Consider the following 12,874-nt stretch of genomic DNA (forward strand, 5'->3'; position numbering starts at 1 on the left):
TGAATGTTGGTTGAGTTAGACAGCATACGTGGCTTTTTAATAGCTATCTGCCCTGATAAGGATGCACCTTGTTTGCAACTGTACAAGAGGTAAAAAGTACTAGAGGCCACAATGGGATGGCAGAGTTAGAATGGCTGCATAGACTGACTGAATCCCCAGATTACATTACTTATATCGTTTGCCCTTTGGAATGTTTCTATTAAAGCTTGAGGTTTTAAGATGTCGTTTGTTTATTTAATATTCCTACTCACACTAGAGTGCCTTGCTGTTAACTGCATTGTCTAATAACTTCTAACATTTTATTGTTTCAACCCATCCATTAATGGAGCATTTATCTTAATATGTGACAGTGTGTAGATGGTCTTCAGTGAGGAGGCACCAAAGAAATCAAGGAGAGTGGAATGGAATGTTCCATTTTGCAATGGTCCCCAGCCCAGCAGCCCAAATTGTCCTTGAACCCCCCCTGTGCAGCTAGGACCACCCTCCCGCCTTAGCCCGGCAAGGGTTGAAATCGTGGGCTTTTTTTTTTTTTTTAAGTACTTTGCCATGAAAATTATGTCTAGTCCTGGAGCAAGTTAGGACAACTGAGTGAGTCCTACCACCCCTGTAAAGTTGGGGAGTCTACATAAGATGGATAGTGCTAAGCACCCCTGGTTTGTGTGTGTGTCCCCCATGCCCCCACACGCTGGGGCAGAACCAAGAGTCACTAACTCTTTTGCTGTGCCACCACTCGGACACACAAATGTCAGATGTAAAATGTACACAATCGCCCTTGCTACTGTGTTGCTTCTCTAAAAAGCTATTTATGTACGAGTGTTTAGTCTGCATGCGTTTGTGTGCACCACATCATGCCTGGTGCCCTGGGACGGGTTACAGGTGATGGCAAGCCACCTGGGAGGTGCTGGCACTTGAACCCGGGTCCTCTGGACGAGTAGGCAGCACTTAGAACCACCGAGCTATCTTGTGTTGTCTGTTGCTGCGCTGCCGCACTTTGAGCGCCTGCCAGGAAATTAACTCCGTGTCTACTTGTAGATGTGCCACCGTAACAAATTAGCACAAACTAGATAGTAACAGATTCAGGGGCTGGAGAGATGAATGGCTTAGTGTGAATGGCTTAGTGGTTAAAGGCACTAGGTGCTCTTCCACAGGACCTGGGCAGTTCATAACCATCTGTAACTCCACTTCCAAGGTTCCAGTGTTTTCTTCTGTCCTCCGTGGGTACCACAAGCGTGGTGCATGAGATAAATGCAGACAAAGATCCCCCTACGAGTAATAACCTTAAAATCAAAATTCCCCCCAACCTTCAGTTCCAGCCACTAGGAGATTATAGAGGGATAAGTGAATCTAGGGACCAGAAACCAGACTGAGCCGCACAGGGAGACTGAACAGGATGTCCAAGGGCTTCAAGCTTTAGATGTGAACTAGGCATGTTAGCTTGTGAATCCCAACTATATGGGAGGTTGATGGCGTAGTCAAAGCTAGTAATAATGGTCTACGGGGACATCTCATCCTCCACAACAGTAAAGCAATGCAGGATAGATGCTTCAGTATGAGTCATTGTTTTGTCCATGAGGTGAAAAACCCATTTCATGCAGGTTTAAGGAAAGATATAACCTTCAGTTGTATCCTCTTGAGAGTTTTACCAGTGTTGGCGCCACCGCAGGCCAGGCACCGGGTTTAATAGTTCAGGCGGGCCTCCCTACTAATCTTGGTGTTGGGTAAATTATGTGGGTCTTTGCTTAAGGAAACCTATAGTTTAATTACAATACCTGCATTTTAAAAGAGACAAGTAGGCCAAGTATGGTGGCACACGCCATTAATCCCAGCACTCTGGAAGGCAGAGGCAGGTGGATCTCTGAGTTCCAGGACAGCCTGGTCTATAAAGAGTCTGGGACAGCCAAGGCTGTTACGCAGAGAAACCTTGTCTCAAAGACAAACAAACAAACAGAAAGATGGATGGTAGTAGCGCATGCCTTTAATCCCAGCACTTGAGGGGCAGAGGCAGGCATATCTGAGTTCAAGGCCAGCTTCATCTACAAAGTGAGTTCCAGGACAGCCAGGGTTAAAACAGAAACCCTGTCTCAAAAAACCAAAAAGAAAAATATATAATGGCTGTTATATGCGTTGGTGGTAGAGTACCTACTTAATAGTTGAGGCCCTGGGTACAATTCCAACACCAGAGCAATCATAAATGCTCATGGGATTGCAGGGTTAGCCTATCGGATAGGCTCATGTGATCTGATTTTGGAAGCGAGAAACACAGCCAATACCAAGATCATCATCAGTGGGGAGTCCTGAAAGGATGAGGAGCCAGTTTACTCCTGGCCACACTGGGTTGCCAGCCACCTTTCCTGTCCTTAGTCCCACAATTGCCTGCAGAAGGTTACACACAGTGGAAGTGAGGTTGGTTGGCTGTTTGCCCCTCACTAGAAATCTTGCTGTTTGAGCAGGACTACAATATTAAAAGGCTCTTTGTAGGGGCTGGAGAGATGGCTCAGCAGGTTAAGACCACTCTACTCTGCCAGAGGCCTTGAGTTCAATACTTGGTATGCACATGGCAACTCACAACTATTAACTCCAGTTCCAGAGTCCCAGTTCCTGACATCCCTCACAGACATACATGCAGGCAAAACACCAATGCAAATAAAATTATATATATGTGTGTGTGGGTGTGCATATATATATGTGTGTATATATATTAAAGCTCTTTGTAGAAGAGGAAAGTAAACCAAATTCTAAAAGACTAAATGCTGCCTGAAAAGGCAGAGAAATTAGCCCCACCCCCCATCAAGACTGGGATAGAGGCATTGGGTTTGGGCAATTTGGCCCTGCCCTAGCTGCTGGACCACCACCTCTGCCCTGGCCGTGGTGAGGGCTGGCTAAGCCTCTGGGAAGCAACAGCAACACATCCCAGACCTGCCTGGTGGCTCACAGGATGGGTACAGGCAAGACAACTTGCTCATGTGGACAAGTAAGTTAGGAGTGAGCGATGGCCCAGTACTTGCTCCACATGTCAAGGCATCGAGGTTAGAAGTGATGGCCTGGCCAGAGAGTGATGGGACTGAAGGGCACCCCAGCCTTTGGTCCATGCTGGGGCAGGGACAAAGTGGACTGGGCAGCCCAACAGTTAGGGCCTGAGAAAGGGAAGACAAAAGGGACCTGGCGGGACCCCCCTCCACTGCACAGGCAGAGGCAGCAATGTGACACTAGAGACCACGGTGGCTTGTGGGCAGGAGGTGGAGGAGGAGCCGATAGAAGAGCCACCTGGGGAGAGAATGGGGAAGGCGCTGTCAGCACTTCTGTTTGGGATGGGGAGCGACATCTGGGTCCTTCTCTTTGTCATCCTCTCCAACTCCCAGCTGGGTGTTCTTCCGTTCCTTTCGGATAGTGAGGTTCCATTCCAAGGACAGGTGCTAAGTCTTGGTACCATCTGAGATTTGGAATGTAATGCTATGGTTTCCCAAAGCAAGCATGCCTTGGGGGGCCTCCCCCGTGGGTGTCAGGAACTCATATTCCTCAGCCCAGAGGCCATAGCTGTGGACCGTGTAGTCATTCCTGTCGGTCTTACTGCTGGTCCTGTGTGTATGCTGGGTGTGCGTCATGCCTGACACCATCTCTCTGTTCACGTGTACTCCACCCTTATTTTTTTCAATACAAATGACTGTTTCTCTAAGCTCTCCTTAGGGCAGATTACCTATGCCTTGCTGCACAAAGGTCAGTCAGGTCGCTATGACCAGGTCGGGGACATTGGGGTCTGCAGAGACAGCCACTGGGCCCTGTAGGACCTCCTTGTCCTTGTGCAGGTCACCATCTATGCCCAGTTCCTGGAGCTCCTGGCTGCTCTTCTGGGCTAGGGTCCTGTAGCTGACAGAGTGGTCACCTTGCTCAGTCTCTTGGCCAGCTGCTCAGTGGCGGGCTCCTGCTGTCTGGTGCTCACCCCTAGCCTGTGACACCAACCACCACCTCTGTATTCCCTCCTCTGTGTCAAAATACTTGACTCTCAGCTAACAAGAAATAAAAGCCGGGTGCCGGGCGCCAGGTGCGGTGGCGCATGCCTTTAATCCCAGCACTCGGGAGGCAGAGGCAGGCGGATCGCTGTGAGTTCAAGGCTAGCCTGGTCTACAAAGTGAGTCCAGGATGGCCAAGGCTACACAGAGAAACCCTGTCTCGAAAAAAAAAAAAGAAAAAAAGAAAAAAAAGAAATACAAGCCGAGGGGGCCAGAGACATGGCTTGGCAGGTAAGAGCACTGACTGACTGCTCTTCTAGAGGACCAGGGTTCAATTCCCCAGCACCCACATAGCAATTCATAACTACCTGTAACTCTAAGATCTGACATCTTCACACAGACACACATGTGTGAAACAGGCAAAAACACCAGTACATATTAAATGATTATTTTAAAAAAGAATATGTCTCTTAGTTTTCTTACTTTTTTTATCCTTCCTCAATTTTCCCATTTGAGACTTTGATCTTAAGGGTTAATGGTAGCTGAAATTTCTTCTTCTTCTCCTCCTCCTCCTCCTCCTCCTCCTCCTCCTCCTCCTCCTCCTCCTTCTTCTTCTTCTTCTTCTCCTTCTTCTTCTCCTTCTTCTTCTTCTCCTTCTTCTTCTTTTTAATTTTAAGATTTAAATTGCTGGCTGTGCTGGCGCATGCCTGTAATCCCAGCTCTCAGGAGGCACAGGCAGGTGGATCTTGGAGTCTGAGGCCAGCCTGGTCTATAGAGCAAGTTCCAGAACAGTCAGGGTTATTTAGAGAAACCAAGTCTCAAACAAAAACAAAATCAGTGTGTATGTGTGTGTGTGTGCGCGTGTGCACGCTTACCTGTGTACCATGTGAGTGGAGTGTCTGGTACCCAAGAAAACCAGAAGAGTGCTCAGGATCCCAGGGACTGAAGCTGCAGTGCTCTTAGCTGCTGAGCATCTCTCCAGGCCCCGCCCAGGGTTCAGACTTCAGCCAGGAATAACACAATCTTCCTGGCCGTTTTGCTGGGCTTGAGCGCACACATGTAGCTCTGTGCGTTAAAATCTCCCTGGTTAGATTACGGTCTTCAGCCCTCTTCCTGCAGGCAGGTAACGCATTTGCTCCATTCACACATTTTTTTTTTTTAAGTTTTATTTAACACCTGCATGCTGGAAGAGGGAACGAGATTTCATTATAGATGGTTGTGAGCCATCATGTGGTTGCTGGGAATTGAACTTCAGGACTATTTGGAAGAGCAGCCAGTGCTCTTAACCTCTGAGCCATCTCTCCAGCCCCACTCCCACATTTCTAGAGAACTGTTTGGTTGCTGGGAGGTTCAGTTTCTCTTTAGCTGACTGGCTAGGGCACATTAAGTGAAAAATATCAGCCTGTGCCTTCTTCTGAGTAATAGATTTTGTCAGAGGTAGCCAGGTGTGTGCGAGGCCGACCCAGAGCCCTTTTGCTTTGTATCAGAGGATTGTTGCAGGTTTCTTGTAAACAGGGTCTCTCTTAGGTCATAAAAGTGCGTTCTGCTTGTGAAGATCATGGCTCTGCAGCTGGGCATGGTGGGTGATGCATGCCTGTAGTCCCAGTACAGAGCAGGAGTTTGTGGCTAGCCTGCACTTCAGAGTGAGACCCTTCTTGGAAAGCAAAAGCTAAGTTTTGCAATGCAAATGCCCTTGCAGACTCTACAGGTTTTAGTCCTTAAACTTCCCACCAACCCTGCCCGCTAGAAACAGTGTTGAGGGCCGGTCTGATGTATTTTGATGCTAACTACTGCTTGCTGTCTCTGTGACCCACCTTTTGCTTAATAAAAAGCCATCCCACCTGGGCAGGGCAAAGGAGATAGGTGGGGCTTAAAGAGAGGAATTCTGGGAAGAAGAAAGGCTGCCACAAGGAGGAAGGAGAGAGACCTGAAGTGAAGAGAGGAAGGCCGCCATGGGTTAGATGGAGGAGAAGCACATGGCCGGCGGCGTGGATGGAGAATCCAGCCCAGATGAAGAACGTGAGCAAGTATGTGGGATTATGGATGGGAGGTAACTTGATAGAAGTTATTAGAAGCAGATGGCATGGGATTGGGGCAGGGATCCCATGCCTGTCCCACTATGGGAGGTAGTTTAGAGGATTGATATCTGCCCTGCCCCAGGTTAACTAAGACTGTTTTAAAATGTAACAAGTGTCTGTGTCTTGATTGATCGCTAGCTGGGCCTACAGATAATACATGCAATTTAAAAACAATAAACAGTTTTTAGGCAAATCATCCCAGGGAGGTAGTTTCTTCTTGATTAGAAATAAGAGCATGTCTTTTGCAGCTAGTGGCCCTGTGCTCCCTGGCATGGGTGGTGACCTTTCCTGGTATTTCAGTATTCAATCTTGCTAAGCTTGCTATATAAGCCCTGCAGTGGGATAGTCACTGTGGGCTGCAGGGGAGGCTTCCTGCTTCCCGATGACACAGGCTAGGCGGGGCATGAAAAGAGGTTGCCAGGGTCATCAAATGTGACCAGCAAATACTTGTGCGGACTATGGAGGGGTCTGGGAGATAAGAGAAATTCATTTGATCTTGACTATCTCTTTTGGGTCATGATGGAGGCAAGGCTAGACCAGCATGGGCTGGCTATAGAGTGAGAGCCTGTCTCAAAAAGCCAAACCAAACAAACAACAAAAATTTATTTTATTTTCTTTTTTTTTAAAATGAAGCCACTAGAATCTAGGGGAGAAGCGAGGCTGTGGGGCAGGTAGATGGCCTGGGTCCTTGGGAGAAGACTCTGTCAGAAAGAGCCAGTCGCTAGGGAAACAGGTGTGGCAGACACTGACGGCCATTGGTGGTAGAGTTCAAAGTTTAAACTTGATTCTAGAATTAGTGTTTTCAACATCTGTAGTTTCCAGAGCTGGTTCAGAGGCCCACCTCTGAAATCACAGCACTTGGGGAGCAGAGACAGGAGGATCAGGAGTTCCAGGTCATCCTTGGCTACTTAGTGAGTTCCAGGCCAACTTTGGCTACTTAGTGAGTTCCAGGTCACCCTTGGCTACTTAATGAGTTCCAGGTCAACTTTGGCTACTTAGTGAGTTCCAGGCCAACTTTGGCTAAGTGAAACTGTCCTTGTTCCTCCTCAACTGATTTTTCTTTCTTTATTTTTTTTTAATCTTTATTTTATGGTTTTTTGAGACAGGGTTTCTCTGTGTTAGCCTTGGCTGTCCTGGACTCACTTTGTAGACCAGGCTAGCCTCAAACTCACAGAGATCCATCTGCCTCTGCCTCCCAAGTGCTGGGATTAAATGCGGGCATCACCACACCCGGCCTTCAGCTGATTTTTCTAAAGTAAATGGCATCTGTGTACAATTACAGAAAAAAATCATGAGGTCTCAAATAGTATACAGCAAAGTTTCCTGCCCCCTTCTCTACCCCCCCCCCCCCCCACCTCCTCCGAGAGGACGTCCCAGAGTGGGTGTCTGGTCTCTCGCTTTCCACCGTGGGTTACTCCCCAGCAGCACTGGGACCTTGACAGGACACAGAATCCCAGACCCAACCCAGACTCCTGTGCTTTAACAAGACTTTCCAGTGACCCGTGTGGACATTAGACTAGCAGATTCTGTTGCCACCTCTGTGGTAGTCAGCGAGGGAGGTCATGTCCTTCAAGATGCCCACGGACCTGTCTGGATGTGATGGGGGCGTGTCTATAGCCCCTGAGAGGTAGAGCCAGGAGGATTGCTGTGAGTTTGAAACAAGCTAGGGCCACTTAATAAGAGGGAAAAGAAAAGAAAAAAATAATCTATATATATATATATACATATATATATATATACACCCAAGAAATTTTCTGTGGAGATTCAGAAAACCCCACATCTTCTGTGGGAAGGCTTTATTGGTGTCCAGGAGTCAGTGAAGTCACCATGCTGGGGACTCAACCCCAAATTAGGGTCCAGGAAAGACTTCCTTCTTCCAGCCATTGAAGCAATGCAAGGTTCAGACGTCTGTGCCCCCAACAGAGGCTCCTTTCTTTCAAGAAATGCTGAAACAGGCATTTGACATCACAACTGTCACACTTTTTTTTAAATGTATTTATTTTTTTATTTTATATGCACTGATGTTTTGCCTGAATGTATGCCGTTCTTTGTCCAGTGTCCGGCCTGGGTACCACTTCCGGCCGGTCAGTCCAGGTGTTACTTTCCTCCTGGCAAGAAGGAACAGACCTCAAGATCAAAGGTCCCAAGGTCCCGTTTCTTGCTCAGGGGCAGATTAAAGTGCTCCGGGGTGAAGCTCGCAGCCTGGGAACAAAGTCAGGTTCCCAGCCTCTCCGGAGGAAGTGGAACATGAGTTTCCACACTGGGTGTTACGGTAGCTATTTTTAGAAAGATACTGCAAGTCTCAAAAGACAGCGAAGACGAAGACTCGGGAGCCGCACAAGTGTTACAGCTCCTTGTTTTGGCGCCACAGCAGGGGAAGTAGGTCAATGTTCCAAAGCCCGTGGGCAGGCAGGGTGAGATGCAGGCCCTGCAGTGCTTCACTAGGGGGCAGCACCAAGCTATCAGCAGTGGTTGAGCAGGCCCCAGGGGCTGCAGAGGCGGTTCTGCCATTGCTGCTTGACCACTGGGCATTTAGAGACGGTTACCCCGGGATTAAATGGAGTCTCAGACGGTTGTGGAGGAGGGACGGCGTGCAAGAGAGCATGATCCCGGGCATGAGCACAAGTTTTGAATGTGTCTGGTTTGCTAGGGCTAAGGGTGCCAGGATGCTTAATCTACATACAGCGATACAATGCCTCAGTAGCACGGGGCCCTATCACAAGAAGGAGAAAACAGTATTTAATTATCCTACTGTGAGGGGATGACTCCTCAGTACAGTTAAGGGCCATTTGCTGGAAGCTAGGATCTCAGCATGGGGTGGGGTACTTCTGGAAATACCCTGTGCTTGTTAAAGTTCCTTATTAGGAAAGGATCGGGCCTGTATTTTTTTTTTTCTTTCTTTCTTTCTTTCTTTCTTTCTTTCTTTCTTTCTTTCTTTCTTTCTTTTAGTACTAGTGACACACCTTACAAAATCTGGGGTTACCAGGTCAGGTGGAGTGAGAACCTGCTGAGAAATGGGAGTCCACCTTCATAGATCGAGCACAAAGTGGCTATCCAAAGAAGTCAGACTTCAACCTTACCCACAAATGTGTGTTCGCATGAAGGTGTCAGATCTTGGAATTACAGACATTTGTAAGCTGACATGTGGGTGCTGGGAATTGAGCCCAGGTCCTCTGGAGGAACAGTGAGTCTTCTTAACTGCTGAGCCATCCCTCCAACCCCCAACTGTCACCTAAGAGGTGGCCCTGACAGACCTGCAGGTCAGACATTGCCTTAACCTTCAGCCCCAAAGCAGCTTTGTGCTTTAAGCAGTGTCTGTGTTCTGCAGCCAGGTACCATTTCCCTAGCCTGGGGTATTAATAGGGGGGCAAGAAAAGATCTGGACCCCTACCCAGATCTAGCCAATGGACAGGACATTCTTCACAGTTGAGTGGAGAGTGGGGACTGACTTTCACATGAACTCTGGTGCCCCATATTTGACCATGTCCCCTGGATGGGGAGGCCTGCTGGCACTCAGAGGAAGGATAGCAGGCTACCAAGAAGAGACCTGATACCCTATGAGCATATACAGGGGAGGAGGTCCCCCTTAGTCACAGTCATAGGGGAGGGGAGTAGGGGGAACCTGGGAAGGAGGGAGGAATGGGAGGATACAAGGGATGGGATAACCATTGAGATGTAATATGAATAAATTAATAAAATATTTTTTTAAAAAAAAGATCTAGGAGGTATGGCAGTGGAATTTTTTCATGGAGCCTGTCTTAGGGTTACTATTACTATGAAGAAACATCACAACCAAAAGCAAGTTGAGAAAGAGACGGTTTATTTGGCTTATACTTTCATATCACAGTCTGTTGTTGAAGAAAGCCAGGGGAGGAACTCAAACAGGGCAAGATCCTGGAGGCAGGAACTAATGCAGATGCCATGGGTGGGTGACGCTTACTGGCTCATTCTTCATGGTTTGTTCAGATTTCTTCCTTATAGAAGCTAGGACCACCAGCTCATGGGGCAAACCACACACAGTGTCCCGGAACATTTCCCACTAATGACTAATTAAGAAAATACCCTACAGGCTTTCCTGCAGCCTCATCTTATGGAGGGATTTTCTGAACTGGGGTTCCCTGTTTTCATATGACTATAGTTTGTGTCCGGCTGACATAAAACTAGCCTGACTGGCTGGTTTGTGGTCCTGGGCCTGAAGTTTACTAGGCTGTGTGGTCCTTGGATGAGTTATTTGATGTTTCAGGATATTTGATCATATTGTGAACTCTGAGATTGTGCTTCTTGTGGTGTGGCGCAGCCCTAGCACACACCTTTAATCCCGAGAGCTTTCTGTAAACAAGAGCTAAATAAAGTCAACCCTAGGTCAACAGATGGAGCAAGCAGCCAGTTGACAGGGAGTGAACATAGGAAGAAAACAGTGAGAAAAAGTTTGGAGGATGGATAGAAAGACACATAGGCCAGGCGTGGTGGCACATACCTTTAATCCCAGCACTTGGGAGGCAGAGGCAGGTGGATCTCTGTGAGTTCGAGGCCAGCCTGGTCTACAAAGCAAGTCCAGGACAGCCAAGGCTACACAGAGAAACCCTGTCTCAAAAAAAAAAAAAAAAAAAAAAAAAAAAAAAAAAAAAGGAAAGACACACAGGAAGTAGAAAGGAGGGACATTCTGTTTGAAGGGTTTTAAAGACAGCGTGGAGAAGTAGAAGGGCATTTTATTTTCCTTCTGGGATGGCAGCTGAGTAGAAAGGTCAGCTGGGCGCTTCCTCTGCCTCTCTCAGCCAGAAAGTTTTCACCTCAACATCTGGCTCCTGAGTCTTTATTGGTAAAATCAAACATTTGGGGTTTTGTTTATAAAACAATAATTCAACTCATTTTGGTTCTGTTTCTTCAAATGTAAAATAGAAAAAAAATATTAGCACTTAACCATAAGGTTTCTGTGAGAACTAAATGGCTTTATCCAAACCTCCCCCCAACTTTTTTCATTTTTTTGAGTACAAAATGTTTCTTTGTGTAGCCCTGGCTGTCCTGGAACTCGATTTGTAGACCAGGGTGGCCTCAAACTCACAGAAATCCACCTACCTCTGCCATACACCCATGTGTTTTATGTAAAAATGGCATCGTGTTCTCATATAACTCACACACTCCTTACATATACTTTATTTATTTAATTTTTGCAGAGTTGGAAGTCAAACTTACTGGTTTTTCTTTCTTTTCTCCCTTTCTCTCCCCCTTCCCTCCTTCCTTCCTTCCTTCTTCCCTTTCTTTTTTCCCCTCCCTTTCCTCTTTTCCCTCACTCCCCTTCCCTCCCCCCATCTGTCTTCCTGTGACAGGGTTTCTCTGTGTAGCCTTGGCTGTCCAGGAACTTACTCTGCAGACCAGGGTGGCCTCAAATTCAGAGATCTTCCTGCCTCGCCTCCCGAGTGCTGGGAATAAGAGCATGTGCCGTCACGCCCGGCATCAGTCACACCTGGCATCAGAACGGCTTATCCTGATGCCCTTGGACTGTCTTGAGGTTTCAGGGATGCTGTCTGTTGCAAGAGATGTCCCTGACAGTGGTTCACACAGGTGAGAACACCTTTAGAAGAGATGTCCCTGACAGTGGTTCACACAGGTGAGAACACCTTTAGATTTTGTTAAACGAGGAATAGGCAGCCCAGAGCAGCTGTGACAGGACCCTGTCTCCTTCTGTCTCCTGCTCTGTTTTTGGGAGCATTAGCTTTGTCTTTATGGATCAAGCTGAATGGCTACAGCATCCCAGCTAACGGGAAAAGGAAGGTACAGGTTGCTTCCCTTTGTCCTAAGTCTGTGAACATCACTTTGCTCATAATCCCAAGAGCCTCAAACATACAAGTGCTCCATCCCTCAGCTCTATTTCCAGCTGAGCAGTGGGATTAGAAATATTTTTAAATTGCATTTATTTATTCGTTCATTCAGTGTGCGCAGTGTTCATGTGGAGGATAACTTGCTGACTAAAAGAAAACCTACCAGTTGGTGGATGGATAACTTGGCTGAAATTGGTTCTGGTCTTCCACCATGTGGGGCCTGAGAATCAAACTCAGGTCGTCAGGCTTGGCAGCAAGCACCTTTTCCCACCGGAGCCCCCAGCAGTGGGATTTTAAGAGTAGAGCTTAGCACACATGTGTGTTTTCCCTGAAAGCAGTTTGGATTTTTAACATAGTCTGTGTGACAGCCCTCTCAAGTTTAGGCGCAAGTCCAAATCTCTAATATAAAAATACAGTAAACAGGACCATATGTCTTTCCTCTCTCCCAAATCTCTCCTGTGAACTGAAGCTGAAGTCATCTGAAATCCTATCGCTGTGGGGCCATGATCATTTCAATCTCACCGCGCTCTCTAGGACGTCCTGGCTGATGTAATATGTTCAGCTCAAAGCCTCTTCCGTGAGGTTTCTCTGACCCGCTCCGGCTGTGGCGGTCTCTACAGCACCCCACCCCTACCTACCCTTGCACTGAGAAGTCTGAAGCTTTAAGGGGTGGGGCCCTTGAGTCACCTAGGGGCATGCTGTCGATGGTATGGTATCTCTCCTGGGACCCAGGGCAGCTGTCACAAGATCACTGTTCAAAAATTGAACTTGAACTGGGCGTGGTGGCGCATGCCTGTGATTCCCAGCACTCAGAGAGGCAGAGGCAGGAGGATCGCTGTGAGTTCCGAGGTCAGCCTGGTCTATGAAGGGAGTCCAGGACAGCCAAGGCTGCACAGAGAAACCCTGTCTTGAAAAACCAAAACAACAACAAAACCCGGACTTCACCCCCCCTGCTCTTCCTCTATCCAGCTGTGATCCCTTTCTCCACTATACAGGCTCCTGGAACCACATTGATTAGATTCCAAAGCCG

At 47.6% G+C, this 12,874-nt stretch overlaps 1 pseudogene; it reads right to left on the minus strand.

Annotated features, from left to right (window-relative positions):
• Nucleotides 1–3,290: 3,290 nt before the first annotated feature.
• Nucleotides 3,291–12,541, minus strand: LOC127198891 (rho GDP-dissociation inhibitor 1-like; annotated as a pseudogene).
• Between the last annotated feature and the right edge of the window lie 333 nt (nt 12,542–12,874).

This window comes from Acomys russatus, chromosome 2 (genome assembly GCF_903995435.1).
Source record: "Acomys russatus chromosome 2, mAcoRus1.1, whole genome shotgun sequence".
Lineage (NCBI taxonomy): Eukaryota > Metazoa > Chordata > Mammalia > Rodentia > Muridae > Acomys > Acomys russatus.